We start from the raw sequence: 9,865 nt of genomic DNA, 5'->3' as shown, positions 1-9,865 counted from the left end.
AGAGAGACAGAAAGCAAGAAATCACCCCCCGGGGGATGGCCACACCACAATCCCTTCTCCTTCATTTTCCTCTCAGGATCTTGGGCATGCACGCACACGCGCATGGCATGAGTTTTCAGTCACCGGGTCCAGGACTCGAACCACAGTCGACTACATGGGAGTCCAGCGACATAGTTATGCTAACTGCTGGTCCCCCGAGATTTTTTTAAAACTCATGTTCACAACTGCTATCCTGCCTCTTCGGTAAATAAATAAATAATAGAAAGAAGATATGTAACAGCTGGTATCTGTCTGAGATTATTACTAGGAGCCTTATCTCAATATCATTCTTCACAAGACATCTTTCAGATGTCCTTCTCTACAGTTCTTGGCCCCATACTGAAGGATGAGCAATCTCAGTAAATGCCCCTAACCTTAGTACATAGTCCTACCAGGGCATGAAGGGTCAAAATGGTACTCTTTATCTTAGGTCATCTGTGTGGAGTTTTGAGATCTCCAGTTTGGTGAACTGCATTCCTATGGCCCATCTCCCTAGGAATTGTCCCAGTGGACCATTACTTTACAATTTCCATGTTTTCTTATCCCCCTTATCAGTCATGCCCTTATTTCCGACCAATGGCCCAGATTTGGAAGAATGAACTCACTTCAGTTTTAGCCCCTGCAGCAGGTTTTGGGAACAGAAGAAGAAGCCAAATCTAGGAAAAAATGATATATTCATAGAATATAAATATTAGAGCATCTACAAGATATCAGGTACTAAATAAACCAACAGAAAAGAGTTAAGACAAGCCTTAAGGCATGGGCTGAAGGTCAAGAAAGCAACTGGAACAACTTCAGGTGCTGAGGCCTTGAAAGGACAGTGGATTGAGTTCAGAGGATCTGCCTTCTACTTACCTGGAAGAGATCTTGCACTATGGGTTACTCATCTTTGTGGGCCAGTGCCTATAACATGGAGATAAAAAAATATGGTGAATGGGTCCAGCCAGTATGTGGTGGTGAAGCCAGCTAGATCCCTGACTTAGCAGTTTGAGTTCCGGACCTGGTGACTTGAAAAACACTCTGGGAGTGTGCGCTTAAAATCTTGAGATGAGGAACCAGCAGTTAGCATAATGGCTATGTCGCTGGACTCCCGCGTAGTCGACTGCAGTTCACGTCCCAGACCAGGTGGCTTAAAACTAACACCGGTCGTGTGTGCGTGCGTGCCCAAGATCCTGAGAGGAGAATAGAGGAGAAGGGATTGTGGCGTGGCCATCCCTTCTGGGGGGTGATTTCTTGCTTTCTGTCTCTCTGTCTCTCTCTGTCTGGTGAGCGCTCATGCCCTATAGCGAAAATCTTCTCAAAAAAAAAAAAATCTTGAGACAAGATTAGAGGGGGCCATCCCTCCTGGGGGGGGTTCTCTCTCTCTATCTCTCTCTCTCTATCTCTCTGTTTCTCTTGCTCGCTCTCTCTGTGTAGTGGGTACACATACCCCATAACAAAAACAAACACAAAACACAAAATAGTTTGGTGAATGTAGGAACAGAAGAACATATATGTGAACCAATGACAGAAGTGTGGCCAATACTAATCAGAGAGGAGACTGGCATTAGCACAAAGCACGTGAAACAGCTGCCAATTCTACTGTCCTCGTGGGCTGGAGGCTGAGCCCGCTAACTGTCTATGAGGAAACAGAGGGTGAGAAATAGGCATAACTCATTGGTGCATGGGCTTCTGAGACATGTAACTGAATCTGGACTCCAAATATATACGTGCTTCTAAACTTACCTTGACTCTGTGCTTTTAAGTCTCCCCTGAGCTCACAAATCCCCCTAATTATTTGTCTAGATCTTCCCAGACTTTTCCTTCTGCAGATGCATGCAACACAAGGTATGGAACTATGTCTGTGCTTCAGAAACAAGAAGGCAGGTTCAAATCCCATCCTGCCTAGGCCAGTTACCATCTTTGTGTCATTGGGGAAGCTGGTTAACCCACAACTGTGAGGAGAATACACTGTAAAGTTATATGCAATCCAATGTATTATAAACAAGATTATGATGATAATAAAAATTTAATTAAATAATAAAAAATTAATAATAATAAAATTTTTAAAAAGAAGGAAGTCTGCATAAAGTCCCTGCTACTGAACAGGGTACAGAGTAAAGGATCAACACTAGTTTCCTTCCAGGTCTCTAGGATGTACACCAACCTTTCTCCAAGGTCACAAATACTGTCACTTATAAAGCTCAGAATTGAACTTGGGCCTCCTATCCATACTGAAGATCCTCTTCATGAAGACACTTGTCAACTGAGAATGAACCTTAAAATAAACTTAAACTTTCCCAGTAAGGGATCATTTGGTTATTTTATGGTTGAACATCTAAAACTAAATTTATGATCAAATTTTCTTCTTTCAACCACACTGCTTGAAAGAGTCATCATTGAAGCTACAGATAAGTGACATCTTTCCTACCACAGTCCAGAGTACGAGGCACAGAAATTTTCCAGTTTTGAGTAAACCTCGGGGAGCTAACACCCACTCGACCTCACAGGCCAGGCCATCTGATTGACTTAAAGTCGCCCCACCTGAATGCACCTCTGTCACGTCTGTTTCCTCTTGCCTAAAGTTGATGTGGACAAGAGGCAAAAGCAAGAGTAAACATAGCTGTTGATCAACTCGGAACTTGAGATCTGCATCCCCCTCCTCTCAAAAAGCCAAGGAATTACTAGATTTAGTTGCCTGACTAAGGACATGAGAAATAGAAAAGTGTGAGAAATCTGGAAGAATTTGCCATAATTATCCATCAAAGTAAGCACAAGATGATGAGAAATAAGGGGAGTTCATAGATTTTCCTTTTCTTAGGCGCTCATAAGACAACCGCTCACAAGACTTTCTGGGAATTGTGATAGTTTAAAGGACTGAGCTACCATTTATTTGATTAATTAATTTATTTTTGGGTTTTTGCCCTAGGGTATGTGTACTGACTGAGAAAGGGGAGAGACAGAGAGACACAGAGAGAAGGAAAGTGAGAAATTACCCCCAAGGGGAGGGCTAAGCCACATTCACTTCCTCTCCATTCTCCTCTCAGGATTTTGGGCACACACGGACACATGCCTGGTGCGATTTTTAAGCCACCAGTTCCAGGACTCGAACTGTGGTTGGCCATGTGGAAATCCAACTGCCTTAACCACCACACCATCTGCTGGCCCCTGGAGCTACCATTTATTGAGCAATTACTATATGCATCCTTGCAAACAAATCCCGGAAGAAGATATTGTGGGTTCCAATTACAGATGCTGAAAATGAAGCTTAGAGAATCAAGGCATTCTGGTCAGAAACACATGACCTGTCAGTGGTCAAGCCGGGATTGCAGCCCAACCATATCCACTTCTAAATCACATGCAGTGCCTTCTACATTTTGCCACCTTTCTGGCTAAATCAAGAGACTTACCATAGAATCTCACAGCTTCACAACTGAAAGGTGCTCACTCTTTTACTTCTAGCCTTTGTGTTTCCCCGCTGGGACATGCAATGACTGCATTAGTGACCTCTAAGGATCTTTCTCCTGCAAATGAAAAACACAGGAACTTAATTAGGACCGCCAGTGCTTTTTAATAAACAAATGAAACAGTTGCTAATAATCCTGAGGAGGAAATGAGCTTGGCAATGAATATGTTTCAGTCCTGACCTGGGGATAAGTGGGGAAAATACTAATCTCGTTCCACGTTTGGTTAAATATCACAAAGCCTTGTGCAAATTAGACTTGGGAAACAAGCCTGGCTCATCTGCTTTGTTTGACTTGCTGAAACCCCTACTGCCTTCCCTGTCCACTCATTTTGTCGGGAGTGACTAGGTGTGAAGGCCTCAACAGGGCTTTCTGGACCTGTGTGGACATTTCAGCTCAGAAGGCCGGAGTAAAATGAGCTGAGCCCTAAGTCTTCAAAGGGCTACATACACTCCATAAAGATTAGCTCTCCAGATCTGGATGTACTTGAATGAGAAGGCTTCCCTTAGAGCTTGAAGGAGATGTTCTTTTGGACAAGTAAGATACAGAGCTCCTTTCCTCTCTAGGCAGTAAACTAAATGAGTTATATATTTGAGAGATAGGATGGGAATATCAGAAGTACATTCAGTACAGAGGAGACAATGTGCTAAAAGGGATGAAGGAACTTTTAAAAGGCTGATGTTAAGATGGCATTTGAGAGACCAGCAATTGGCATAATGGCTATGTCGCTGAACTCCCATGTAGTTGACCGTGGTTCTAGTCTTGAACCCGGTGGCTTAAAACTCACGCCGGATGCATGTGCGTGTGTGCCCAAGATCCTGAGAGGAGAATGGAGGAGAAGGGATTGTGGCGTGGCCATCCCCCCTGGGGTGTGATTTTTTGCTTTCTGTCTCTCTGTCTTTCGAGCAAGCACACATGCCCTATAACAAAAACCTCTCAAAAAAAAAAAAAAAAAAAGAAAATGGCATTTGAGGTGCTGGTAGGTGGCATAATGATTAAGATGCTGGACTCTCACATAGCTGATTACAATTCAAGTCCCAGACTTGCTTTCTCACTTTATCTATGCCTCTCTCTGGTCAAATTAAATAATAATAATAAATTAAATCATTCTTAAAAAGAAAAAATAAGATGGAATTTGATTGAGAGATCCAGGACCATTCAAACAAAACCCACTAATATCCACTCAGTCATCCCTCAAGGAACATACATACACAGAGATGCAGGGGGACAGGATCAACAGAAATACATCCTTTATTCACTAGAAGTGCTAGCTCTCCATCCCAGTGTGGGACTACAGGAAAAACTGTACCTACATTGGAGGCGATCTGGGCTCTAGAGTGAAAGTCAGCCTAGGTCTACATCAGGGCTGGCCAATAGAAATATAATGCTTACCACATATCTAGTTTATGTAATTTTACATTTTATACTAGCCACATTTTAAAAGTAAAAAGGAACAAATAAAATTACCCTTTTTTTTTCAGAGTATGCATGCACCCCTCAGAGAGAGGGGGTGATGGAAAGAGGGAAAAAGCACCCTCCCCCAATGGGGCATAGTCTTACCACAATCTCTTCTTTTTATTTCTTCACCCCATCAGGATTTGGGACACACATGCACATACACCCGATGTGTTTCTCAAGACTTCCAGGCCACGATTTAAATGATTGGCCATGTGGGATCAGCCTTCCTATATACTGTACCTAACCACTGTACTAAAGATCCAACCCAAAATTACTCTTAATAATGTATTTTCTTTAACTCAGTATGTCCAAAACATTTCAATATATAATCCGTTTAACATATAATAATGTAATTAACACAAATTTAATTATTAACAAGATAGTTTACATTTCCTTTTATACCAAGTCTTCTAAAGCTGGTATATGTTTTATATTTACAGTTCATCTCAGTTTAAGACTGAGATCTGCATTTAGATTTCATAACAGTCACAGCTGAAAAAGGAAGTTCACATACCAACTTGTTCAAAAGATGCTTCAAAGCCTTTTAATGGTTTTATGAATCTAGTATTAGTTTATAAATTTAAATATAAATGAAGATTAAAATCCAGATTCTCACTCACATCAGGAATATTTCAAGTTCTCAGTAGTCCATGTGGCCAGTAACTACCATACTGGGCAGTTCAGTTCTCTGTCATTGTCTCATATCTGATCATGGTCAGAAGTGGTCTCAGATTTTCAGCTCCTGGAGAGTAAGCAGCAAAAGAAGTTGAGAGGCAGCAGTTCTAAGCCTGAGGTGCATGCAGCTTTCCAAATCCCAATCCTAAACTCTAATAATTTCTCTTTCCAGATCAAACTTGTAACTTCTACAAAACTGGATTAAGAATAATAAAAGCCATATCTATGTATTGAGTTTCTACTCTGTGTCATTGTATTTGATATTTTTTGTTATTCAGAGAAGTCAGGTAACTTTGGATGCAAAGATAAGTTTCCTTGACTCAATGCTAAGGCACTGTTGCAACTTTGCCTCCTCTAGCATGGCCAAGGCCACAGTCCCAGCATTAAATTTCCCAAACTGTAGGGATGAATGATGTTGCACTTAGCTCCACCTGTCATGGTTATGGCCACATTAGAAGACTTAATTCCAGAGGATGCCCTTGACATCCCAGGTCTTGACCACATCCAGAATTAATGGAGTCTGCAGTAAAGAGCATTAATGCAATTATGGTCTTGGCATGACTGTATCTCCCTTCTATTGTCACCATTTCCTAGCTCTTCCTAAAAGCCTTCGGAGATTGACTTCATGCTGGACCCAGCATCTGCCCAGCCTCTCTAATGGATCTGAGCTGTGTTCATTAGGCATCTTGCCCATGGCCAAATGAGAGAGGAGGAGAGGGCTACAAACTCATACCTTTAAGGGAAAGGTTAATTTGCAGTGCTTTTAAAATATCTTACCACTGACCAAATTGCATGAATGTCATCAATGCAAATGTGAAAAATGTTGTTGCCTTGCTTCGTGCCTGCTTTGTTCCTGGAGCAGAGAGCCTTATCTACTAGATCTGTCAAGGGTTCTTGGAAAAGGGATAAAACTTAGGCAGTTACCTTCAAACTGCATTTTCCCCAGTTTTTTTTTTTTTTTTTTTTGGGGGGTTTTTTTTAATGGGGGGATGCGCTCGCCAGAAAGACATAGGGCGTATGCGCTCGCCAGAAAGACAGAGAGAGACAGTGGGGATGGCCACGCTGCAATCCCTTCTCCTCCATTCTCCTCTTGGGATCTTGGATACGCATGCACAGATGCCCAGCGTGAGTTTAAGCCACCGGGTCTGGGACTGGAACCACAGTTGACTACATGGGAGCCCAGCGACATAGCTATTATGCCAACTGCTGGTCCCCCCAAGTCTTTTCTTAAGTAGCACGTGGTTCAGAACTTCACAGACTGCTCCACCAGCCTGATGCTTTTTCTCAGAGCAAAGTGGAGCCTGGCTCAGTAGGCTCCAAGCAATGAAGCAGCTTGAGACTGCCCACCTCCTAGGTGAATGCAACCCTCTTAGGCAAGAGGGGACCTTGGAGGACTTGCCCAATTTTAGGTTCTACACTTGTTATCAACCCAGCAAAGCAAATGGGCTAATCTATGAATAAAGCTGGAATGCCAGATAGAATTAGGGGGAAAGGGAGGTAGAAACTAACCTTCAGAAATGTCCACAAGAAGTGGTAGTAGTGGTGGTTAAAAACATCATCTTGTCAGATTTCTCCACCTCAGCAGTCTTGACCTTTTAGGCTAGAAAGTGGAGCTGTCCTTTGCCTTGTGAAATGTTTAGCAGCATCCCTGGCCTCAACCCACTAGACATTCGCAGCACCTCTCTCACATTCCACAACCAAAAACTGTCTCTGGATATTGTCAAATGCCTCCTGGGGACAAAATCATTTCTGGCTGAAATTCATGATCTAGAGCCACTCAGGGCTTCTAGTCCAGACCTGCCACTCACAAGAGGTATTACCTTAGTCAGCTTCTGAACCACAGTTCTTGCTTCTATAAAATACATGAATAATATTTACTTTATAGAGTTGCTGTGAGATGTCAGTAAAAATATATGCAAAAGTTTTATTAATAATAACATCTATTTGGTTTAGGTGAAGAGTTTAGAGTGCCTTTTTTAAATTTAATGCAACAGAGAACTTTGCATTTTTCCATCTGTGAAATATTTCCTCCCCTTGTATCTCACACCCAACCGCCACTATCCACTCTCTACCAACCACTCTCCCCTGTTACATTTACACCCATTTTCTCCATGATCACATCTTCAGATCGCTCATCCTCTGTCATAGGACTCAATACAAATTGAGTGGGGATATACAATGTGTATCTTTCAAAGTCTATCTTACTTCACTCAACATTAAGTCTTCTGTAGTCATCCACTTTGAGTTAAACTATAGGATATCTTTGTTTTATATAGCTGTGTAATATTTCATTGCATATATGTACCAGTTTTTCAACCCAGACATCAGATTCTGGATACTTATATTGGTTCCATGTTTTTAGCAATTATAAGTAATGCTGCAATATACATGGATGTGCAAGTGTCTTTCCGATTGAGTATTTTCCTATCCTTTGGATAAATACCAAGAAGTGGGATTACTAGGTCATATAGAAGTTCTATTTGTAGGTTTTTGGGAAACCTCCATATTGTTTTACACAGAGGCTGGACTAATTTACATTCTCACCAACAGTGTAACAGCTTCACCAACACTTCTCATTCTCATTCTATTTTTTGATCCTAGCCATTCTAAGTGGGGTTAAATGGTCTCTCATTGTCTTATTTAATTTGAATTTCCCTTATGAAAAGAGGCCTCAAACATTTTTTATATGCCTTTTGGCCATTCATTAGTCGTCTTTGGAGAGTTGTCTATTTAATTCATTTGTCCATTTTTAATTAGATTATCTTTTTATGAGCAAGTTGCTGAGTTCCCTTTAGATATCAATCCTTTGAGGAGTAATTTACAAATATTTTCACCCATTCCAAGGGTTGTCTATTCACTCTAGTTATAGTTTACTTTGCTATGAGGAAGCTTTATAGCTTGATGTAATCTCAATTGTCTATTTTAGTGACCATTGCCTGTGCTTTAGGGGCTTTATTAGAGGTTTTATTAATAATAAAATCTATTTGGTTTAAGTGAAGAATTTAGGGTGCCTTTTTAAAAACAAATTTGCTACAGGGTCTATGTTCTCACCAGAGAGAGACACAGAGAGAGATAGAGAGAAAGTGAAAAATCATCTCTGAGGGAAGATGGTCATGTGACAATTTCTTCTCCTCCATTTTCCTCTCAGAATTTTGGGCATGCATGTACACATATTTTTCAAGCCTCCTGATCTGGAACTTGAACCACATAGTAGGCCCTGTGGGACCCAGTCATCTTAATTAACCACCACATCACCTGACTACCCAAGAGTATCATTTTTAATCACCAAAATAAGTTTACTTTACAGTAAAGTAAAATCATGCATTGCCTGGTGAAGGGTATATATTCTGAGAAATGTATCATTAGATGATTTCATCATTGTGTGAACATCACAGAGTATGTTCACACAGTCCTAGGTGGTACAACCTACTACACACATAGGCTATATGGCATAGCCTATTGCTCCTAGGCACAAACCTGTCTGGCATGTTGCTGTACAAATATCAAAGGCAATTGTACCATGATAGAAAGTATTTGTAATAGATCAAAATGTCTCTAAACACAGAACCGGTACATTAAAAATGTAGTGTAAAATATAAAAATGCTATACCTATCAGGGCACTTAACATAAATGGAGCTTGCAGGACTGGGAGTTGCTCTTGGTGAATCAGTGAGTGAGTGATGAGTACATCTGAAGGACTAGGACATTACTGTACACTACCATAGATTTTAACACTATACATTTAGGTTACACTAAATTTATTAAAAATTCTTTTTCTTTCTTCTAGCACAAGTTAATATTAGCTTACTTTTTTACCTTGTAAACTCTTACATTTTCTTTAACTTTTAGACTCTTTTGTGATAACATTTTACTGAAAACACAAACATATTGTTCAGCTACAGGAAAATACTTTCCTTCTTTAGGATCTTTATTCTATACATTCTTTTCTATTTTTACACTTTTTAAATTTTTAAACTTCTTTTATTAATAACTAAGACATAAATACACACACTCTAGCCTAGGCATATACAGACTCAGGATTATCAATATCACTGTCTTCCACCTCAATATCTTGTCCCACTAGAAGGGCCATGATGAACAAAGTCAAACAAGATTAATCAAGCACAGAAGAAAATTATAAAGTCAAGAGATTCAGTGAATACTTTATGCCTTAGGCTGCTGCTAGCATGACACAGCCTACTGCTTTTTTTTTTTTTTTTTTTCCAGAAAAAGAGAAATTTTTAAAAAA

General features: G+C 40.5%; 1 long non-coding RNA gene across 3 annotated transcripts in view; it reads right to left on the bottom strand.

The window, feature by feature from the left end:
- Window positions 1-9,865, bottom strand: part of LOC102467912 (uncharacterized) — a 16,428-nt gene that overhangs the window by 3,574 nt on the left and 2,989 nt on the right. For 2 of the 3 annotated variants that reach the window (XR_335393.1, XR_001370794.2), the window contains exons 2-6: window positions 7,125-7,215; window positions 5,561-5,682; window positions 3,429-3,542; window positions 895-942; window positions 645-695 (exon numbers count right to left, since the gene is read on the bottom strand). This is a non-coding gene — a long non-coding RNA (uncharacterized LOC102467912). The remainder of the gene's footprint in view (window positions 1-644; window positions 696-894; window positions 943-3,428; window positions 3,543-5,560; window positions 5,683-7,124; window positions 7,216-9,865) is intronic. The other variant, XR_335394.1, reaches the window with a different exon arrangement.

This window comes from Tupaia chinensis, unplaced genomic scaffold (genome assembly GCF_000334495.1).
Source record: "Tupaia chinensis unplaced genomic scaffold, TupChi_1.0 Scaffold000407_4, whole genome shotgun sequence".
In the NCBI taxonomy this organism is placed as follows: Eukaryota; Metazoa; Chordata; class Mammalia; order Scandentia; family Tupaiidae; genus Tupaia; species Tupaia belangeri.
This window is presented reverse-complemented; position numbering and strand designations above follow the sequence as displayed.